Below are 23,027 nucleotides of genomic sequence, written 5' to 3'. Positions count from 1 at the left end.
TTTTCTGTGGCACGCAGTGAAGGCAGGGTGGCCAGCGTTGTCCTGTCTCTTGGGGCAGAACCATGGTATGGCATGTTTGCTGCCTAAAGCTGGGGGTGACAAGGGCACAGAGGTCCTGAAGAACCAGAGCCACGTGTCTGCTGGAACCCTGAGGATGGAGAAGGACCTTCAAGAAGTTCCTCAGGGAGCATTACTCTGGTCCCTCTGCTTCTTCTTCAGGAAGAGCGGAAGGAGACAGCCACTTGGGAGGTGTGTGCGCATTCAGGGTAGGGGACAGGGGTCTGTTTGCTGCTTCACCTTTGGATCCTTTAATCCCCGCGCCACACCCCTTATTGTGGAAGGGAGGGATTGGACTGTCTGTAATTAAATGGTTTTACATTTTCCAGTTTTGCACGAGGAGATTCCACTTGAAGGTGGTCAGGACTTGGCTTCAGAGACATGTGAACTGCAGCCCATGAAATTTACTCCCCCGAGGTGGAGGGTATTAGGGCTCTTCCTCTCATCTGTTCGTGCGGTTTCCCAAGCTCCTAAGTCCTAGATTTACAGAATTTCTTCTAGACTCTTAGCATCTTGCCTGCTCTCCCTTTCTTTCCAAAATCTGTTCGTCTTTTTATTCCCTTATTCCTTCCCCACAAGCTCTTGGGTCCTCATGCTGCAGCCCTAAGTTTAGGATGCTGGATTCAGTGGTGGGAGGGAAGGGACTGGAGGCCATTCCACAGGCTGACCTCAGGGTGTGTTATATGTAAAAGCCAGAAGGAACTTGGATGCTGTGAGGTATAAACGGCTGGCTCCTGTTGACGTGTTTCCCATAGAAGTGCCTGAGCTACCCGGCTTTGAGTTGTATCACGAAAGGCTTCTAGAATGAGCATCTTGGTAGGGGGTGTGGGAGTTGGAGTGGGGAGAAAAGCCCAGTTCATCATATTCCATTGATGGGTAGTAAGTATTAGTTGTATTTTCAAGGGCCAAGAAATAGCGCAGTACACGCACACACACACACACACACACACACACACACACACAGAGCCCTTTGACATGTTTAAGCTTCTCTTTAGAGTAAGGAGAAGAGAATAAAGTTGGCTTATGCTGTTCTCACCATATACCTCTCTACTCCATTATCAGTGATCCAGGTGACATAGGCTGTTCTCTGTGGTAGGTGGAGACTGGTGGTAAATAAATAGTGGTGAAACAGGTAGGCCCAGGCTTAACTTTACTCCAACTCCCGCTTGCTGACACTTGGGCCCTGAGAGTGTATAATCCCAGAGAAGCCATAGCATGCGGCATTGTCATCAGAAGCCTGAGTCTCTGGGTCCCTTCCGCAGTGAGGACCAGCTGGCGAGGGGCACTCGGCCACATCGCTGAATCTGTCTCCAGGGCTCTGTTGGTTCGCCTGCCCTTTGCTTTTCTCCTTTCTTTGTAGCCTTCACCTTTTCTTTTCATTCTCTCTTTGCTCTCTTCTTCTTACACGTCCCCTGTCACCACCTCCCTGCTTACCCACACTTCTTTACCCGCCTGGAAAGACGAATTGCATTTCATTAACCTTTTAGACGCCTCAGCTTGACCTTGGGCTTTGTTGAACCAACCTTGTTAGGAGCGACTGAGTGGAAGTCACGAGTTGGTCTCTGGGATGGGCTTTCTCCAGCCACCCTTGAAAGGCATCTGTGCTTTCCTTTCGCTTAGTATCAGGAGAATCCAGCTTCTTGAACCAAAAAAAACCACTGAGGGCTTCCCTGGTGGTGCAGTAGTTGAGAGTCCGCCTGCCGATGCAGGGGACACGGGTTCGTGCCCCGGTCTGGGAAGATCACACATGCCCTGGAGCGGCTGGGCCCGTGAGCCATGGCCGCTGAGCCTGCGTGTCCAGAGCCTGTGCTCCGCAACGGGAGAGGCCACAACAGTGAGGGGCCCGCGTACCGCAAAAAAAAAAAAAAAAAGAAAAAAACACTGAAAAATAGAATAAAGAAGAAAACTCCCTTAATTCCACTATGGTAACTCTGGTATCTTTTCCTCCAAGCCTTTATACTTAAGAGGCAGCCTCATTTTTTAAGCTGTGGATTTTTCTAAGCTTCTTCATAAGCTGAATTGGCTATAAAACAACGAGGTTCTCTGTGTTTCAAAGGAGATCAAAAGAACTTCATGGAATAAGGCCGGTCTTCTCTGTTGCTGTCCAGAAGCAAACTGACCCAATTTCTAATTCTGTCATCCATTTGCTGAGGTGTTTTGTGTTAATGGTGGTCTTTGAGTGTGTGTATGTGTGTTTTATTGGGGGAGGATTTTTTTTTTTTTTTTTTTTGCGGTACGCGGGCCTCTCTCTGCTGTGGCCTCTCCCGTTACGGAGCACAGGCTCCGGCCGCGCAGGCTCAGCGGCCATGGCTCACGGGCTCAGCCGCTCCGCGGCATGTGGGATCTTCCCGGGCCGGGGCACGAACCCGCGTCCCCTGCATCGGCAGGCGGACTCTCAACCACTGCACCACCAGGGAAGCCCTGGGGGAGGTTTTGTATTGGTGGTCTTTGAACATATTTTAATTCTGTAGTATCTTTAAGGGAAGTCACTTCCAGCCCAGGGTCTACTGCCTACTATAGCATGACTAAGAAGAATTCTTTTTCCTCTCTGCATCTGGTGTCCTAATTAGGAAAACTACCACTCAGATTGATCTCAGTACTAAATAAGAGTATTAATATAAAAGTGCGTTGTACAGTTTCGAGCTCTGCATAGCTGTAAAGTATTCAGTATTTTTTTTAAGATTTATGATCCTGGACATGAAAAGATTTTCCTCTTTTAAGAAAACCCTGAAGGCAATTTGCAACAATTATCAACATTGTTTTTAAGGTCCTGCATTAAGAGTCATGACATCATCCTAGGCTTTATGAGTGAGAGCAAAGAAAAAAAATCTATTCATAATATTTATTAAGAACTTTCTAGGTGACTAATATTTCCTTTGAAGAGTTTTTATTCTGACTTTGTTATAGAACCAACATACATGAAAATGAGACAGGAACACTGGGTGAGGGTGGGGAACATGAGAGGATCCAAAATTAGTTGAGTGCAAACTATATATATAAGCAAGTTCTGAGGGAATGGGGATGGTGGAATGATTGGAGCTGGGTGGGATTTCCTTGGGGAAATTATGTTCAAGAATCCTTGTCTGTTTGTTATTATTTCCTTGTGCCCACCTTTCCTGTGTTGATACCACTGTGTCCATTTGAATGGAGTTGTGACATCAGGCATCTCTGCCAGGCTTTTGGACAAACTTCCCACTTAAGTGTTGGGCTGTAGTTTTTAAACAGATCAAATACACATGTCAAAAACAGGAATTAACATGTATAGAATTCTACTTTAAAACCCAGAAATTCACTAGCATCTGTTTCTGGAAATTCGAAGGTAAAAGTTACGTGGAGAATTTTCTTTCAGTCGCTTTAAGGTTGGTTAGAATTAGATGTTGGATTTTCTTGGCTTTGAAACAGTGATTACTCAGGCCTCATGTACAGATGAGGGGGTTTGGATGTAGTTTAGGCTGCAGAGTCAGAATTCCAGGGTCTCTCCATGTGGTACCTCATTGTTAAAATATGTCATTGCTGTGACTGAATGTGGTATTTTCTTTGGAATCTCTCTGTCTCAAATAGCCAGGGAGTGATCTTCCGTTTCCTCTCCCTATCTTCTGATTTATAATAATACTGTATTCAAAGAATAGTAATGTGTGCGAAGTAGGAGTTTATCTTTCGAAAACGTTTATTGCAAAATCACTTTCTTAACGGTGCAAGTTGTTAATATGGAGAATACAGCCTTGGACTTCTGTGCCCTCGACTCAGTTAGCAGACATGCGTCTTGTTCTCCGACAGACCAAGGCTGGCTGCTAAGAACCAGAGGTGATGGTAGGCTAGTGGGATTCTGAGTACTTCTTCCTTTTTCTATTGAACATTTTCTAGATTGTTAATATAGTTTAAAATAATATATTTTTTAAAGCACTGCGGTTCCACTTAAACCTCAAATTCCAGTCTTTATGGAAAGGTTCAGATATATAAATCCTTCCTAGATGCAACCTGAAAAAAATAATACAGAAATAAGGTGATTATAAGGCACCTTACATGTTTTGTTCTCCTCTCAAATCCACCCAGAAACATCTTTCAAAGGAAAAGGCTACAAATCCAATTATGTGGTTGAAGATATTTTCTTTCTGTATTTTTTCTTAATATCTGACAAATTAGGAATCCTGGAAGTGAACAATGACTGTTTAATTCTAAAATGTAATTCAAATGAATCAAAAAACCTACCTAAAGAACCAATAGTGTGGATAAAAACGTGGACCCTTATTTCCTTAAGGGTCCTTTCCTTATTGAGGAGGCGTTGGGTCATCTGCTTCATTAGGCCCACAGTACAGAACTCCTGAATTCTTTTATGGTACACTTCCTCCCAAAAAGCTCTGTGAAAGCTTCTAGCTATTAAGCCCTGACAGTGGTACAATCAGGCTCTAGCAAATGCTGGTCTGTTCCTTTTTTTTTTTTGGCCATGCCATGAGGCATGCAAGGTCTTAGGTCCCTGACCAGGGATTGAACCCGTGCCCCCTGCAGTGGAAGCATGGAGACCTAACCATTGGACCACCAGGGAAGTCCCAGCCGGTCTGTTCCTTTATTCCTGTGGGCAGCACGAAAGGCATTTAGGTTTGGCATACATGCTACTCACATGCTAGATCCTTTCCCTTCCTAAGGAGGCCAAAGCCTGCACTAAAAACCCTTACATAACTGACCTCTCTGGCTTACTGGTCACTATATCCTCAGTACTCAGCACCTAGTAAGTACTCAAAAAATAGTTATCAAATGAATGAGTGTTCTTGTCCCTGTGTATCTGCAGTGACTCTGAGCATATAATATCCAGCTTTTCCTTGGACAGTGGCGTGCCCAGTGTCTGTGGCCTCAAGACTCTTGATTGGACTCTTCTAGACCTGCACTGTCCAGTACAGTAGCCACTAACCGTTACATGTGGCTATTTGCATTGAACTTTAATTAAAATTACATAAAAGTTAAAATTCAGCCCTCAGTTGCAGTAGCCACATTGCAAGCGCTCAGTAGCCACATGTGGCTAGTGGCTGCCATATTGAATAACACAGCCGTGGAGCCTTGCTATCATGGCAGAAAGTTCCACTGGACATGGGACTGCTCTGGGCCTTCCTGAACGCTGGCTGATGGATATCCTCTTTGTCTTTGCAGTGCAGCTGTCTGCTTCAGGAAGTGAGGTCTACGGGACCAAGGTGAATCTTTAAGAGCTGCCTTGCATTGTGACATGTCTAATCCCTTGCTGCAGTCCCTACAGCATGAACAAGGTAAGAGGTACTTTGGAGGCTCATCCTTTGTGTCTTTATGGTACCATGATTTATTACCCTGGGTAGGGGATAACTTTCTGTGGCGTGAGGAGGTTGCATCTCCTGCCAGAAGCATTCCAGAGGTTGGCAAGCAGTGTTGACAGGCAGGGTCACAGGGACTGGTGGTGGTGTAGTCTTCCAAAGGTGTCAGCTGTGTTTATCAGAGGCCTCTGAGCAGCTGAAATATTGGTTGTTGATGTAATTGCCTTGGCATGAATATTGGAAGACTGAGGCTCTAGAGCCAGACTACCCGGGTTTAAATATCAGCTCTTACAGATACTAGCTTTGAGGACCTTGGGAAAGTGGCTTAAGTGCTCTGTGCCTCAGTTTCCCCATCTGTAAAATGTTGATGATAATGGTACCCACCTCACAGGATTGTTATAAGGATGAAGTGAATTAATATGTGTACCAGTGTTTAATATAGTCCATGTCTACATTATAAGCATTTGATCAATGTTTGCTGTTGTTCTTTTTGGTGTTGGGGACACTCTTGTCCCTTAGACATTGTTGCCAGAGAGTCTTGGGTGCATCTGCAACATTTCCACTTTATTCCCCGATTGATTCAGCATGGAGCAGTTGATTACCAGCTGGGCACTCTGGGGATAAACGATGAATGGGGCTTAGGTCTTACCTTCAGTAGGTGACAGACGATTTGGGGGTACTGTGGCTAGTGTGAGGCGTGTACCAGAAGCTGTGGAAGCACAGAAGGGACACCCAACTTCGGGGGATCTGGATAGAGAGTATAGAGGAGGTGACATCTTGAGTTGGATTCTGTACCATACGTGATCATTTCTTGGACACAGAAGATAGTTTGGTATGGCTGGAGCAGGATTTCTCAATCTTGACACTATTGACGTTTGGACCAAGTGATCCTTTGTAGTGAGAGGCTGTCTTCTGTATTGGAAGTGTTTAGTAGCATCCCTCTCCCCCAACCTCGGTTGTGACAACCAAAAATGTCCCCACACATTGGCCAGTGTCCCTTGAGGGGACGAAAATACCCTGGTTGAGAACACCTGCACTGGGAGAAGATGCCAGATGTGAGCCCAGAGAAGGAGGGAAGGGTTGCATTCTGAGAGCCACTGAAGGATTTAAAACATGGGAGAGACATTTCCAGAGACTGCAGGAAGAGGTAACCGCGGGTTGTGATGGAGTTGGACAGCGCTTTTAGGTCTTAAAAACGGATTATGGAATTCCTAGGCTTTAGAAAGCCCATGTAACTTGTTGAGATTGTTTTACTAACATCCCCTTTCCAGGGGTAATTTTTCTCATGGCCCTTTATTTGGCCTTCTCACGGGCACAGCTGCTTTACCCCATCAGAAGAAACCAGAAAAAAGTTAAGCAATTGTTTTTTGAGAGATTTTCACATGGCTGAGCCAAGCCAAAGAAGAGGAAAACTTTGCTGACCTTTTCCCCCTTCTGGCTTCAATACTTACCCTCTTTTAAAAATCTATCTATCTATATATTTTTTTTATGGAAGTATAGTTGCTAGACAATATTATATAAGTTACAGGTGTACAATATAGTAATTCACAACTTTTAAAGGTTATACTCCATTTATAGTTATTATAAAATATTGGCTATATTCCCCCTCTTGTACAATATATCCTTGTAGCTTATTTTATACCTAATAGTTTGTACCTCTTACTCCCCTCCCCCTCCCCCCTTCCTTCTCCCCACTGGTAACTACTAGTTTGTTCTCTATATTTGTGAGTCTGCTTCTTTTTTTGTTATATTTATTAGTTGTATTTTTTAGATTCCACATGTAAGTGAAATCATACAGTATTTGTCTTTCTCTGACTTATTTCACTTAGCATAATGCCCTCCAATAGTCTTTGAGGAGTGAGCTTTTGGAATCCTAGTTGGGCAGGTATTGTTCCCCAAAGTCATAATTGGAGGGCAAGGAGGAGAGGAGATCCATCGCGGCAGTCACTGCAAATCTTGGCTTCTATCACTGACAGTTTGGTGTAGTGAAAAGCTAAGACAGCTCTTGGGAAATCTCAGACTGGCAGGCTCAGTATGCTGTTTCAGCCCTGCCCTAAGTTTCTCCGGGGCAACGCAAGACCTGATGTCATGGTTTGGCTCTTGACACACAGCTGGGAACCAGACTCCTTAGAAATTTCAAGTGTGTCTCAGTAGGTGTGTCTGTTGCTTGGGAGGTTATGTTCTGCCCGAGTGACCCAGTGAATGCTCTATTTTATGTTATTTTAATTTAAAGTGGTGATTAAGCATGATGTGTAACCTTCATAGGTCAGCATTTTTCTTATGGTTTTCTTGGCATAAGACAAAAAAAAAAAAATAGGTCAGCCTCTGGGGAGGAAACAGATCTCAGCACAAATAAAACTAGATAGTCATCTCATCAATTAGGATATGCAAGTTAGAACGTTGGAAATATTTTTGTGGGTGTGATTGATTTTCTAAGTAGAAGTGTTCCCAGAAAGCTGGAGACATTTGAATTGTACACTTTCCACTTCCTTGGACATACACGGTAATCATGCTCTTTCCTTCCCAAACTCCACCTAGTTATGGGACACTTTAACCAGGGAGGTGTCCAGATGGGGAGGGGGCTGGAGCATCGTAGGGTCCAGTGTTGTTCCTCTGATGCACCAGGGCAATTCTGACCACAGTTAGGCATTGACAGCTCTCTTTTGGGTCAGTTGGAAACGATACCCTCTAGAAAACACGGGAATGGCCACAGGGCACCAGGAATTGGCAGTTTGTCTAACTATTTTAATGGGATAACCTGTCAGTGAACTGCTGGCAGCCAGGTAGAGCCTTCATTCCTCACATTCTGGAACTTCAGTCTGTACCCGGATCTGGGAACACACCAGGAAGGGGTGCAGTTCCAGCCCTCAGACAGCCAGCACGCTGTCTGTCTGAGCACAATGCTCATCGTGAACCTGGGGCCCTTTCTGGAGGCTGGTGTACATGGGATATGTCAGGTTGATACCCAACCTGTAGGTTTATACAGAGTGGATACCCTCACATCTATTCACCTTTTAAATATTGTAAACAGACTTTAGTGGTTGTACATTCTGGGCTTTATGCTCTAGCCTTACACGTTAAAGAAATTGTGGGTGCACAGATTTCCCCAGGGTGCTGTTTCTGCCCGGCCCTATGCAGACTTGAAGACCATCTTTCCAACTTTCACACTCTCCTTGGATCTTTTTCCAAGAGCTGATTTTCCAATCTTTAATATTGATCAAAAACTTTAAAATTAGAATTTAACTTTGAATTTTGTCCACATTCTTTACCCTTTCTACTTTCTTGGTTATTCTCTTGTTAATAGGTATAAATATGTATTATATATGATATATTATAAATTTTGTTAACAAGAAGGATTAGTGTTTTGTATGTATATGTGTTATCTATATGTTAACATGCTGTAAAGAGAGGGTTTTAGTGTGTTACTTAGAAAATCATAGCCAAATGGGAGGCAAGTTAAACAGGATGGGATTTGGGGGAGGCCAATTGGGCAGAATGGCGTACATTCAGTACATGCCACTGTATACACACAAGCACACTTACAGGAACAACATTCTGGTCTTGAAAGCAGCCTCGGAATTACAATCCTAAACTCTTTCCCTCATGGCCATCGTTCTCATGAAGGCACATCGCATGCTGCTCTCTGCCTTGAACTTGTGAGAACACTCCATCTGATTGAAAAATAATTGATTTTTCCGTTATTGCACAGAACGCTCTCCACCCTGCCCCCACAGTGAAAGTGAATCTTCTTGAGAACTGTTTCTTCCTTGTCATGTTCAAATAAAGCCAAATCTGATTGTTACTGCTTTGGACAAGCGCCATAGCATCAAATGAAGGAGGGTAGTGTCTTTTATCTCTCTTGGCGGGTGGATGCCGCTGTTTTGCTTACTGTATGCCCGACAGGATTTTCTCGCTGAATGTTTTCCAGTCTTCAGCACCATGTCTTACTGTGCCAGGTTTGAGGCAGTTTTACCTTTACACTCAGATCAAAATCTCTGCAGTCGACAGAAAAGTAACACTGAAGTTTAGTTTCTGCCTTCATTTAGAGTTTTTCTTCCTTTGCAGCTCTTTAATATGAAGCAGGGAAGTCCAGAACTCACCACCGTTGGTTCTCCCACCTAACACCCGGCAGACACATAACTCAACACTAGGTCTTTCAACACATTTGTCATGTACCCACTGCGTACCATGCACCATGCTTGCAATTCACCAGTGAACAAAACAAAGGTCTTTGCCGTCCAAAGCTTCTGTTCTGGCCAAGGCGAGGAGTCGTCTCATCCCAGAGTTTAATATTTAAACATACACCTAATGTTAAAACTTTCTCCATTTGAAACTTTTTCTATTTGAAGAGCAAGTTAACAGAGTTACTGGACGCAGGATAGGATTTGGTAGATAGTAAACATGTAAGATCTCTCTCTTCCCCTTTCTAGGACACTCTGGGTGGTTTCACCCAATGACCAATCTATATTTAACGAGTCTCCACTGCTTTTTTTCTGAAGGCAAATGGCCAAGTTCCCCTCCCGGCAGACTTCGGAGAAATACCACACCCTTCGAAAACCAGTGACAGGGAAGAAAATACAGATAAAACTTAAATGATCTCGGAATAAGGAGAGCCTTATTAATTTCTAGTGGCAGAAGTGATAAAGGAAGAAAATGTATTTGTTTAAAACCTAAAGATTTCTTTCCATCAGAAGACATTCTGAACTATCCTGAAAGACAAGAGACTAGCCAGGCAATATTTATAACATATATGACAGAGAGTTAACTTAGCTGATGTATGTAAAATTCTTGAAAATTAGTAAGATAAGAGTGATTCCTCTAATAAAGATGAGCAAAGAACAGAAAGATAAAACCAATAAAGGAAGAAATATGATCAGCAAATAACATAAGAAAATATCCAATCTCAACAGTTATCAAAGAAAGACAAATTAAAATGATGAGTTGGCATTTTCTACAATTGATGAAGATTCATAAAAGTTACTCATCAAAGGTACAAATAGGACTGGCAGGCTCTCTCATTGACGGTTAATGAAAGAACACGTTTCTCAAAGGGACCTAATGTGTATCAAAGCCTCAAATATACACACACCTATTGACTCAGAAACTCCTATTTCTAGAACTCAGTAAGAATGATCATAGATGTGTATAAAAATGTAGCTGATATTCATCACATATTGTTATAATAGTAATTTTTTAAAAATAATAACCATGGTACATCCATATAATAAAAATGACAGGGAGGGATGGAGTAATATTTGATAATATAGAAAGGTGTTCTCAGTAAATTGTGAAGAAGGCAAGTTACATAATAATATGTACAGTTTGATCATTATTTTGTTTTTTAAAAAAGATACATGGCTACCCACAGGAAAAAGATTGCAGGTACCCATCAAAGTATTAAGAGCATTATCTTCTTTTTGCTTGTATGTTCTAAATTTTCTTTAGCAATATGCATTCTTTCATACTAAAAATAGTGTTTTGAAATAAGACGTGAAATTATCTTTAAGATATGAACGTCACTGTATTTTTAAAATATACATGATAAAAAAGACTGTGAGGTATTGCCCAGAATTCTGGCAATGGTTTTCTCAGAGGACAGGTACATGGTATTCATGTTTCTTATTTAAGAAAATATTTTTCTGTGAAAAGAGACACCTGAGAGCTCTCTCCATTCCCCCACCCATCTGGAGAAAACACTGAGGAAAGGTTGGATGAGGACAGAGTGAGAAGGTGACCAGGAAGAGAGCTGTCACCAGGAACCAACCCTACTGGACCTTGATCAGGGACTTCCAGCATCCATAACTGTAGAAAATAAATGTCTGTTGTTTAACAAATTTTCCTCTATATTTTCAACTTTCTTATAGTAAGTGTTTGTGTATATGACTGACAGAAAAAAGCAAGCATTTTAAAATAAATACTATTTTAGCTGTTTCGCATTTGAGGTACAACTGGGTGGAGATATTTAGTGAGTGGATAAAAAAGAGACAGGGCCATTGGTCAAACAGAGATTTGAATTTGGGAGTCATTCTCTTTGACATATTGCCAGGAAAGAGCATTTTAATGTACTGATGCTTTGGAAGCAGTAGTAAGTAGAGAAATGCTCTAGAAAAAGACGCTGCCCTTTGATTCAATGGCTCAAATTTTTTTAAACGGCTGTTACATCCTCTTACTCATTACATCCTCTTATTCAAGATATTGCTGATGTGCCCAAGTTTAGACCAGTGGTTTTCAAACTGTGGTTTGGGGACCCCTGGGGGGGGCCCGTTCATGGGCCACCTGCAAGATCAAAACTATTTTCATAATAATACTGAGACGTTTTTTGCCCTTTCCACTCTCTCTCAAGTATACAATACAGTTTAGGAGGCTACATGGTATGACGTCATGCTATGATGTCATCCCTCTGACTGCTGTTGGAATGTGTGGTTGTGTCTTCATGTTCCAAAAATGTCTCAGCTTTCATTTTTAATACGGTGAAACATCGATAGAAATAACTGATGTGAACAAAAGCTCTTTAGGGTCTGCAGTAATTTTTAAGCATATCCTCAGACAGGAGTCTAGACTGTGCCTGTGTCCCTGTGTTCAGCAGTCAAAGAAGCTGGACCCTGGATCCTGAGAAGGAGTGCCCTGGACATTGTAGCACATCTGTGCTCACCTCCCACATCGTTAAGGAAACATTGCCCTTATTCCTTATTTTTAAAACTTTATTTTTATAGAATTTGTGTGGCTAAATGTAACATGGTTGGCACAAGGCTGGTGTAGCACCTGGGTTACACGTAAGTCAAATTCTGCTGAATGTGGGGTGTATGGAAATGAGAAAATTAGACCTCCAGTCTCTTCCTTGTGCATCTCACTGGGCAAGTCAGTGAATTTTTAGGACAAAAACGGGAATGCAGTTCCCTTCTAAGAGGTAAGGGAGGGCAAGATTAAGATAATCGTAACCTAGAGGATGGTCAGTTTGGCATGAAATAGGGAGAAGACAAACTTAAAAGAATTAACTGAGTATGTTTATGCTCATTTGTCTTTAAAACGTGTGCATGTATGGAACCTGTGTGTGTAACTGTATGTAAAACACATACCTGCTATTTGAGAATTGCTTCCTGAGTTAACATAGAATTCGCCCTTTATACAGTCATTTCTACTGCAGGAGCGACATCAGTGCTTCTGTTTCATTCCTTCTGCTTTACCAGGAATGCATTTCAGTGGGTCCTCGAGTGTGGGACTTACCTCTGCATCTCAGAACAGCACACAGTGGGGCAGTGGTCGGTGCCTGCCTCTCTGAGAAGGCATCCTCACGGTCTGGGGTGTAAGTTGAGAATCTGAACCCTTCTGTACAGAGAATTTGGCTTTAGAGGAATGATTCTGGGGAGCCAGGAGACCGGGGGCCCCGCTGCAGTATTCACGTGGGCATGGCAGTGCCTTGACGTGAGGGGCAGGACTCCGTAGCCTCACTTACCAGCTCCGCATCATGTCGGAAAAGATGAAGGAGAATCCAAACAGGTAGGAGGGAAATTAAGGCTTCTGAACAAAAAGGCTGGACTTTTGGTTTAAGCCCATCATGGCCCAGAGCAGGAGAAGGAATATGTTTGATATGACTGTAATCTAATTTCAAGTCTGAGAGGCCGAGCTGTGAATCATGATAAGCTCTTTGAATTATGGCCACAACTACTGACCGTGAAACAGTTTTCACTTGGAAGAAAGAGGATGCTCGGTCCCACTTCGTTGTTTTTAGTGGCACTTCACACACATTGTGATTGTCAGTGTGGGAATCTTGGTCATCCTTATTTCTTGAGGGTTTAAAGAGGCGTGCCTAGGATTTTCTTGATTAAAACAAGTTTTGCTTTTTTAATTTTTTTTAATTTTTAACTGACAAACTGCCCTACCAGCCTTCGTGTTGAGCTGTAATTCAATGCTGACTGAACTGGCACGGTCTCGTTCTGCAGCACCGTGTTGAACTAAGCCCACACCAGCCCGCAGCATCGTTAGACAGGTCCTTTGGATACATGATGTGGGCGGTGACCTCTTTCTTTGATGCTGGTGGTGGCTGGGTTCCCTTGTAACAAAGAGGCCAGTGGATCCTGGCCTTGTGCATCAGGCAGAGAAATGCGCTGACATCCTTCTTAAGTCCTCAGCTGTGCCCCTTTCCTCTCAATTAGTCAGTCTTAATGCAGACAATTAAGTTACATCCTATTTAGTTAATCGGTGATTGGAAACATGACTAGTTGCTCAGTTAATCTGTGGCTTGTCCATCTTTAGAATATTAACAGTCCACTCAATTTGCCTGATTTTGTGAACGTATCACCTCCACTGGTGCAGTTGCTATGTATGAGGGGAAATTCATAATAGAGAGATGGCTTTCAGTCCCAGCTTATTAATTTGAGTACCTAATACTTTGAATTGCCTTTTTCCCCTCTCTTTTTGTGATATTGAGGCCTTATAACATGGAGCTGTTTGCTGGCATTTTTTCCTGCTTCTTGTTATCTTTTATCTCTGTAAAAATAAGCCCAGCATTATTGTTTTCTATAAGATGTTTGCAGAGAATGTTGTGCTTTTGAATATATGTACATCCTTGGCTTTATGTTTTAAAAACCTCCTACTGTTCAATAAAATTAATAAATGTACTAGAGGAGAGATGCCTATTTAGAGTATGTAAAACTACATAATTTGCAGAAATCCCTCAGTAAATGCTCAGAAGACATGTATTTCTCGTCTCTCATAAATGACAATGTTTAGGTTTAAATGAAAACACTGAGATTTGATTAGTCACAGTTTGTATGTTCTTCTGGTTTATTTGGTTTTCTTTTTTTTATGGAATAATTCCGTAACGTTTTACCACCCTCAGACTTTAAGAAAGGGACATTATCTTGAGAGGCTAGTCTCAATTAGATATAAATGTGAGCAGTCCATTAAGATAGCCAGCTCTAGCCACAGAGGTAAAGCGTCATAGTGATCAAGGAGCTCCTGTTAATTAGAACAGTAGGAAAACTGCAACAAGTTATCGGGGAAAAAAAAACAACAATTAAAACGATGGCTGAAATTAGCTTTAGACTAGACTGCATCTCTTGTTATTTCTTAAATCCAACCCATAAACAATTTGTTGTGACAGCTCTAGGCTGGGATTACGGCATTTTGCAGGAGGTCTGATTATAGCTAAAAATAGACACGTGTATCGAAGATCCGAAGAAGAATATTAAACAATTGAAATTTTGTGAAAGACTGATACTGTTTCATTGTAGTAATGTCCCCAAAGGCACATTAGTAATGCTGCTAAATACAGACTTTAATAGACTTTAATAATGTGTACTTCAGAGGCCTGATACACAAAGGAATAATGTATAAAACATTCATTATGGAAAATTGCAACCTTTTTTATTTAATAAGAAATCTGTTGAAACAAAACCGTTGCACTGCCTATGGCATTGTGTTCCTGAGTGCTAGCAGGCTGAAGAATGATTGCCACCTTCTCTTATATTTTTTTCACCTATTCTAATTAAGTTACAATCATATTTACTTATTTGTTGCATGAATGAAAATGAGGATTAGAAAAAGAGGACTTGCATTGGATGGCCCCTTGTTCACGTGTGGTCCAGCCTCTCACTACCTGTGTAATCTTGGGCAGGTACCTTAATATCAAACTCCACTTCTTCATTTGCAAACTGGGGGTTGTTCTACTTACCTTACGAGGTCAAGGTAGGAGATGCGAAATGTTGGCAGGGCGAAGGCTCCACGAATAGGCACTCAATAAGTGCTTCCTATCATGATTACTTTCTTACATCTGTTTCTCTTTGTATTGCTTATTTCTGTGGGTGACTGGTAGGGGGAGGGGGGAGCAGCTAGGGGGTCAAGAGTAGGAAAAGGCAATAAGAAAGAAGCCTCCGTAAGCAGCTCTGTCGCCAAGCCTTGCACTGGATTTGATTTTAATGTGCTGCTGCCGAGAGCCATGTTGCTGAAGAAGAGAGAAGAGTAAGGAGCAGATGCTGTTGGAAGAACAGTGGGGCATTTATCTCTTTTAATGAGATAGCATCATTAGAGTGACAAAGTGCAGCGAATCGATACTCGAAATGGACTGCTGCTATCTTCCCAAAGTGCACCGATGGTTACCCTTCACAGCCTTAGAATCTGCTGAATCACGAATTCTGTCTTATCTGTTATTAGAGCCACTGACTTTGATCTCACAGAATAGATCCACACCTTCGGGATCTGCCCAGGAGCAGGACAACAGACTAATTGGATAAATGAGAAAAATCCGAGGTGATTTATAAGCTGCCCTGTAATCAAGGAACCTCAGAGGAAGGCGGTTGGGCTTTTTTTCCCTTTGACTTCTTTAAATGGCTGCGCCCCCTAGCCTACTCTTCTCGCTCTCATTCTGCTTCTAGGTGTAGTGTCAGGAACACTAATCATGTCAGGCTGTGACACTGACAGCCCTGACATTCACAGCAAAGAGACAAGAAGGAGAGAGAGACCTCGGAGGGGGAAGGTGTGGAAAAGCAATGGGGGAAGGGTTTTTTCTTGCACATAAAATCCATCGCTGCAACATCACCAACGTTCTGGATAGATTATATCCAAGGAAAACTAAGGAAGGAGCAAGATGAATTCTAATGGAGATAAAAATTGGTCAGGGAAGATTTTTTGCTACTATTTTTTCCCCTCTTCTTTTAGATTTCAGTATGTAGCCTATATGAGCGTGACTGAGGCTATGATTTCTTCTCACCAAGAAAAAAAAAGGCATTGAAAAAATTTCCCTCTTATCAGTTAGGAGTTTGGGATTAACGAATACACACTACCATATATAAAATAGGTAAACAGCAAGGACCTAGTGTGTAGCACGGGGAAGTATACTTAATATCTTGTAATAACCTATAATGGAAAAGAATCTGGAAAAGGAACATATATATGTATATGTGTGTGTGTGTGTGTGTATAACTGAATCACTTTGCTGTACACTTGAAACTAATACAACATTGTAAATTAACTATACTTCAATACAATTTTAAAAATAAAATTAAAAACACTTTCTCTCTTCCACTATCCCAGTTTTTCTCTTTGAAACAAAGCAAAGTTGAGCACGAATCTCAGCAGGAAGTGTGTGCTCTCTAAGATTTTTCATTTTATTGCCAGATTCCCATAGTTTAATCTGAACAATGACCGCCTCAGGAAACGAGTCATTGGTGAGGGATGTTTTCTGACTGTGACAGAGCTGACCAGGGGACTCTTTATTCAATGTCATCCTCTGGCCACCTTACCCTTAGCCTCCCCAGCACCTGCCCGCTGAGGAAATGATGGTGCGCCTGGCAGTTCGAAGCAGGCTGCCTGTGGCCAGATCTTCCAAACACCTTTGAGGATTCTGTCTCCCTCGAGCACTTTCTGCATTTGGAATCCTTGTGGCAAGTGGTCTCTGGTCTCCATCTCGGATCGGTCAGGACCTGGAGACCTGCGGCTGCATCTCACACATCTGTCTGGAATCCAGATGCTATGATCTAAATTGAGCTCTGAGCTCAGGCTGAACCATCCCAGCTTTTCTATAAACAGGAGAACCCAGATGCCAGCTCAGCATTTGAGGTATTTTGAATTACAGCTCTGTGTCTTAACACAGATATCTGTCCTTTTACTATTTCATCATGCAAGGAAAAAAAAGTAAACAAAAAATGGTGTATTGATTCCATGTTAGTTATCCTACCACAAAGGAAGTACATTTTGGGGGTCTATATTTGAGGGCAGAAGGTTTTACATGGTGACATCTCTTCAGATTAATTAAATATAATATTAATTGAGAACTTTGGAAAGAACTGAGACCTCATTTTGCGATATTCTTGTCTTTAGTACCCAAGTAAAATTTTACACACTTGGGCCACTCGGGAGAAATGCTCCTCTGAATTTGCAAAATAATTGTTTGAAGTGAATTATAGCCTAATTTAAACTATGTATAGCAGCATTTACATTGTGGCTTATTTAAAATTTCTTGAGGAAATTGTTCTTTTCCTGGTAGAGGAGAGCACATTTGTACCCTGGGGAGGATTTGGGGGAATTACCCCCGAATATCTTCCTGGAAATTCAGATTTTCTTTGAAGTTCCTTTTTATCCTAAAAATTTACATGGATGTTACATTGTTCTCTGTGATATGCCTGTGGGGTTTTCTTTTTTAATGTAAAAGAACTTTAAAAATTACTTGCCAGTTAAATTACTTCATTAAATCTTATATTAGGTCATTTAGCTGTTAATAACAAATAAGCCCTCAATATTCAGTGGTTTGACACAATGAAGGTTCCCTTTCTTGCTAAATTTTGATCCAGTGTAAGTATTTCTGATAGGTGAAGTGCTTTTATTAAGCAGTTATTCAGGAATCCTGAACTCAGCCTCCTGCCATATTCTGGCCTTACCGTCTGTATTAGGTTTCTAGGCCGCTGTAATGAAGTGCCGCAACCTGGATGCCTTATGTAACAGAAGAGTGTTGTCTCGCAGTTCTGGAGGCTAGAAATCCAAGATCAAAGTGTCAGCAGTGTTGGTGTCTTCTGAGGCTGTGAGGGAGGGATCTGTGCCGGGGCTCTCTTCTTGGCTTGTCAATGGCCATCTTCTCCCTGTGACTCTTGACAGCATCTTCCCTCTATTCCTGTCTGTGTCCAAATTTCCCCTTTTTATAAGGACACCAGTCATACTGGGTTCAGGCCCACCCTCTTTCAGTGTGACCTCATCTTAACTAATCACATCTGTAATTATCCTATTTCTAAATAAGGTCATTTTCTGAGAGGCTGGGGGTTAGGATTTCAACATGTGAATTTCCGGGGGGAGGAGACAGTTCAACCCATAATCCCATCTTTAAGGCTTATGATGATTGTCTGCATCTAGCTGGTGGAAGGGGGAGAGAGCATGAAGAAGGAACACTCCTTAATCCCCATAGCCCTGAAAGGAGTCCACATTTTCTCTTCATATTCCAGTGGTAAGAACTAGTTACATGGCTCTTCTGCCTGAGTGTAAGGGACCTAGGAAACGTAGTCCCTGGATGAGTAGTGACTGTGCTAGGTGGCTCCCAGCAGGCATGTGCACAAGAGCTACCCATCTTTCTAGGAAAAAGTGTCACGTGTATGCTGTACTTCCACTGCTCTTGAGAGCATGCTCGTCAGAGGGCACTGAAAGAGTTCCTATCAGAGTTTGAGAATCCCATTCTAGCATGCTTTTCAATGAACACTCCAAGTATTTATATGTAAATGAGGTTGCTTACTGTTTTGTTTTCTTAAGAATCTAATATATTCTCAAGGGAATTTTATTTACACTATTAATGGGCACTTTTTCCTCTTATGAAACTAGTGAAATCCAAAATAATGAGGTTTTACTCTTTGCCAGAAGTATAACTTGTGGTTAGAATGATTTCCTACAGTACAGTAACTTTTTTTTGTTACATGTTCTATTATTACTGAAAAATGATATGCACCCAAGAGGGGAACAGGGTATTGTGAGTGCAGGGGACAATTATATAACCTGCTGTGCTTATCTCAAATGGCTAGACTTTAGTATTTAATTATAAAAGTCTTGTCTCTCCTATCAGGGTAGTCATTATTTCAAAAGTTGAACGTGGGTTTTATAAGTGACTAAGTAATTGCTTTGTATGTTCCTTTGCAATTACAGTAAGAAGTCATGAATTCTCTACATTTAGAACTGCTAAAAATTATTTAGATTTGCCTGTTGAATAGGTTTATCTAAAAAAGGACTTGGGAAGAAATTTCCGTTGTGAATTTTTGGCTTCTCAAAGGAATTTGTAAGAAATTTTCCATGAAAAAGGTAGTGATAGTAATTTGAAAAGGATTAAGTAGGTACAGTCTGAGAACTTGGTAGGTAGTGTGGAAACACATGAATACTGAACCATAATATTTAAGATTTTAGTCGTGAAGTCCCATGTCAAGAAACGATCCTCTTTCTGTTTTATTGTTCTGTTATTTTAAAACACGGACGCTATCTAATGATTTAAAACCCATCAGTGCTACTATAGATTTCCCTTTGGTCAAAAAACCTGACAGTTGTATTTCAGGCAAGATGGTCATTTAAACAGTAACCTTTAAATTTTTAGTGGTTTTAGTTTTAATATGTCAAAATAAACTAACACAAATATTTGAATCATTTTAAGAATGAACTAAGTCCTCATTCATTTAGATGTTATGAATTCAGATTTTGGAGTAGGGTCTAGGATGAAGTTTATCCTTTGTAGATATTTGATAAATAATTATTATTTTAACTGTTAAACCAATATTACCTGTCCAGATATAGAAGATCCAGTATTTGAATTTGGATTTTATTGATTTCAGAACCCATGCACATTTTCATCCTGTCACATTGCCTCACAGGAGAATATTTGTTGGATTGAATTCAAAATATATTACGTGGATTTGCTAGGCTAAGAGTAAGTGCAACATCCCATGATGAATGTTTTAGTTCTTGAAAGAACAAGCCCTTTGCAAATGAACAAACTAATGTAGTGGCTGGAAATTAGTTTCATCTCATCATGAAAGCAAGTCTGTAGAACTTTTACTTGCTAACACTTTAGTAGACTATACCACTTCCTAAATAAAGGAGCAGCCTCTGATGCAGAAAATTTCTTAAACATCCATTATGTGACGAACTTAGAGTTCTTTAGAACTCATGTTAGTTTCCTTAAAACTGGTTTCTAATTCAAACTCTCACACTTGCCCCCCTTTATGAATGTGCTCGGGTTATGCAGGCTTTATTGATTGGTTGAGACCAACACAGAAAAGGCAACCTTGAACCATAGGTGGGCCTGGCCTGAGGGCAAGATAAAGAAAACCTATCTATTTTCCAGTGAAAAGCTCAGCTAGAACCCTAAGATAAAAGAAAGGTGTATTCCTCTAAAAACATTTCACCTTTTCACCTTTTCTAGCAACATGATAAGCCTGACTTCTGTGAAAAGGATGATTTAAGAGTTTTGAGGGGTGATTACATCATTTTCAGTTTTATTCCATTTACTCCATTCGTGGCCTCTGCTATGTGACTGTGGCCAAGTCACATCCTCTGTTCGAAACTTGGGGTCTCCACGTAAAAGATGAAGCCATGGGAGTAGATTAGGAATTGTTAGCCTGGTGTCTTAGCTGAGATTGGCTTCAGGGGCTGTCTGTAAAATGCTAGGAATTGAGTCCAGTATGTGGTGTGCATATGCATTTTTCTGGAGAGAGTGGTCCATAGGTTATTACATCAGATTCTCCAAAGCTTCAGCACACAAAGAAATCAATAGGCCAGATGATCTCAGAAGTCTGTAGAGACTCTAGCTTTCTAGTTTTCTGTAAATTATATTAAGCACAGGCTATTGTGGGCAGGGTAGATGAGAAAATTAATGCATTCTATCTCCTTTCTGCAGTGTGACCTGGAAGGGAAATTTGGAGTGTTTTTATTGTAGACAACTGCTTCTCTCTTCTCTAGGATGAGTGTTCTGTGTGCAGTAAATGTTTGTGGAGGATGACAAAATTCTGTTATTAGCAGAAGAGCAGAAATAGTCTCTTAGTTTGAAGTGAGTCACTTTTTGGTGATCAATGAACATTTTTTTCAGGCCTGAGAATTTTTTGTATTTATCTGCAATGGGTGTTTAAAGAATCATTTGAAATAGCACTTAACTTATTTAGAATCATAGACACTTGGAGAGTTAGTGCCTAAAGGATGTTCAGAGTTAAGAGATCGATTCCCAGCAGTGAGGAAGCAGAGGCCCAGAGGTGCGGTGACGTACAGCAGTGCTCCAGCTTCATTTCTCTGGCTGGTGCACCTACAATATGGTAAGCATGTTGTCCTGACAGAGAGCCTTCTCGTACGTGTCGTGGCTCAGCAGATCAGCCAGCCTGAAGCAAGAGCCCTATTGCTCAGCAGATAAACAGATGAGAGAATCAGGAGAGCACTCTGGCACCTCCCTTCTTTGGGCAGGGAGGAAAAAGAATTAAGCGGCATCCCCTGGCCTGCTGTGCAGTTTGAATCTAATGGAAGTCCGCTCTTGAATATGACTCATGCAGTTCACTGTATTAAAACAACATACTGTTCTCCAGAAAATCCCAGTTGGATTAAAACAAACAAACAAAAGCACCATCTCTTGGCTGCTTGGATATGCCTTTCAAAAAAATCGGGGGTGTTTACTTACGTTATTACTTCTTTCCAAAAATTGTATTTCTTCTTTATCCTGTTGGTGGATTTTAAAAATTGGCTGTTGACTCCTTAATATAAATGTCTACATGTGTGTTTTACAACCATTTACTCTCTCAACTTTTGTTTAAAATGTAAGCATCTTGGCTGTTTTCCTTGGGAACTTTGTAAAAAGAGAATAATCATAGTAGGCCACAGTTATATTATTTGTCTTCAAAGTTGCTATGAACAGTCACTATTAGGATTTACTCTCCAGGTCAAGTCCACAATTCAAAGTCAAGAGCAGGCCAAATGTTCAGAGCTAGACTTTGGAAACTGATTTCATTTTATTTATTTTTTAATGCTAAAGACATACTCAGAGGGCCTCCTTTTGTTGCATTAGTTTTTCATTTTTAGGACCACCAGTCCTTATTTTAGCTATATAACATGAAACTTTCATGATTGTAATCACTTTTCAGAGTTGTTTGAGCTGGATTGTTAGTATGAAGTAACCATACACATTTTTCAGTAGGAACAGAAAAAGTAGTATAAAATATTATTACCTGTATTCTTTGACTTAGTTTCCTAGGATAGGTTTTTATAAATTATCAGTGTCTCTTTTAGTCATGAATGAGTAGACAGTATGGCACATGGTTTTGTACCATGTATATTTATGTATTTTTGATAGATATAAATAAATTAGCGCCCAGGTACCAAATAATGAACACCCTCAAAATTTGAATTTCAAGGAACAGTGGCAGAAAATATCATCACTTGAAACTGAAACTTTCAGACATCAACAGAAAAATGGCTGAGATTAGCTATGTGTGAAATTCCCAGAAGGTAATCCACACTCAGACAGACCCATGGTTTGTCTACCCATTTTTTGATATCCCATCAACAAAAATCAAAATAAATGTAGATACTTAAACAAGTGAACAAACAGCGTTGCTTGGGGTGGAATAATCTGATATCTGGTGCCTTTTGAGGTGACACAGTATGAAGGACACAACACCTGGAAGGTATTATTGCCAAAAAAGTATAATCAAGCCTCTAGACCTCATTCCAGTTTAAAGGAAGTACAGGGGGGTTGAGAAGGAAGTTAAATACCACTGCAAGAAAAGAAGGAAATCAATTTTGTGGAAAATTATAAATGATAACTGTTCTTGACTCCTCCAAAAGTCAATGTCATTTTTTTGGGAAAAAAAAAGGTGGAACTGGGACTTCCCCTGGTGGTCCAGTGGTTAAGACTCCACGCTTCCACTGCAGGGGCATGGGTTTGATCCCCGGTCGGGGAACTAAGATCCCTCAAGCCACTCGGTTAGGCCAAATACATAAATAAAGGTTAAATTTTAAATTTTAAAAAAAGAAGGTGAAACTATTCTAGATTAAAAGAAACTAAAGAGGGCTTCCCTGGCGGCACAGTGGTTGAGAGTCCGCCTGCCGATGCAGGGGACACGGATTCGGGTCCCGGTCCGGGAAGATCCCACATGCCTCGGAGCGGCTGGGCCCGTGAGCCATGGCCGCTGAGCCTGCGCGTCCGGAGCCTGTGCTCCGCAACGGGAGAGGCCACAACAGTGAGAGGCCCGCGTA

The 23,027-nt window shown here is 41.3% G+C and overlaps 1 protein-coding gene across 2 annotated transcripts in view; it reads left to right on the top strand.

Moving 5' to 3' along the window:
* The window catches only part of BACH2 (BTB domain and CNC homolog 2), a 357,893-nt gene that overhangs the window by 78,200 nt on the left and 256,666 nt on the right, over positions 1-23,027 (top strand). For both annotated transcript variants that reach the window (XM_029223454.1, XM_029223455.1), the window contains exon 2: positions 5,200-5,312. The gene's annotated coding sequence lies outside the window, so the exon portion shown is untranslated. The remainder of the gene's footprint in view (positions 1-5,199; positions 5,313-23,027) is intronic.

This window comes from Monodon monoceros, unplaced genomic scaffold (assembly GCF_005190385.1).
Source record: "Monodon monoceros isolate NGI ecotype Baffin Bay Population unplaced genomic scaffold, NGI_Narwhal_1 Super_Scaffold_15, whole genome shotgun sequence".
Lineage (NCBI taxonomy): Eukaryota > Metazoa > Chordata > Mammalia > Artiodactyla > Monodontidae > Monodon > Monodon monoceros.
Note: the sequence above shows the minus strand (reverse complement) of the source record. Positions and strands in the feature narration are given on the sequence as shown.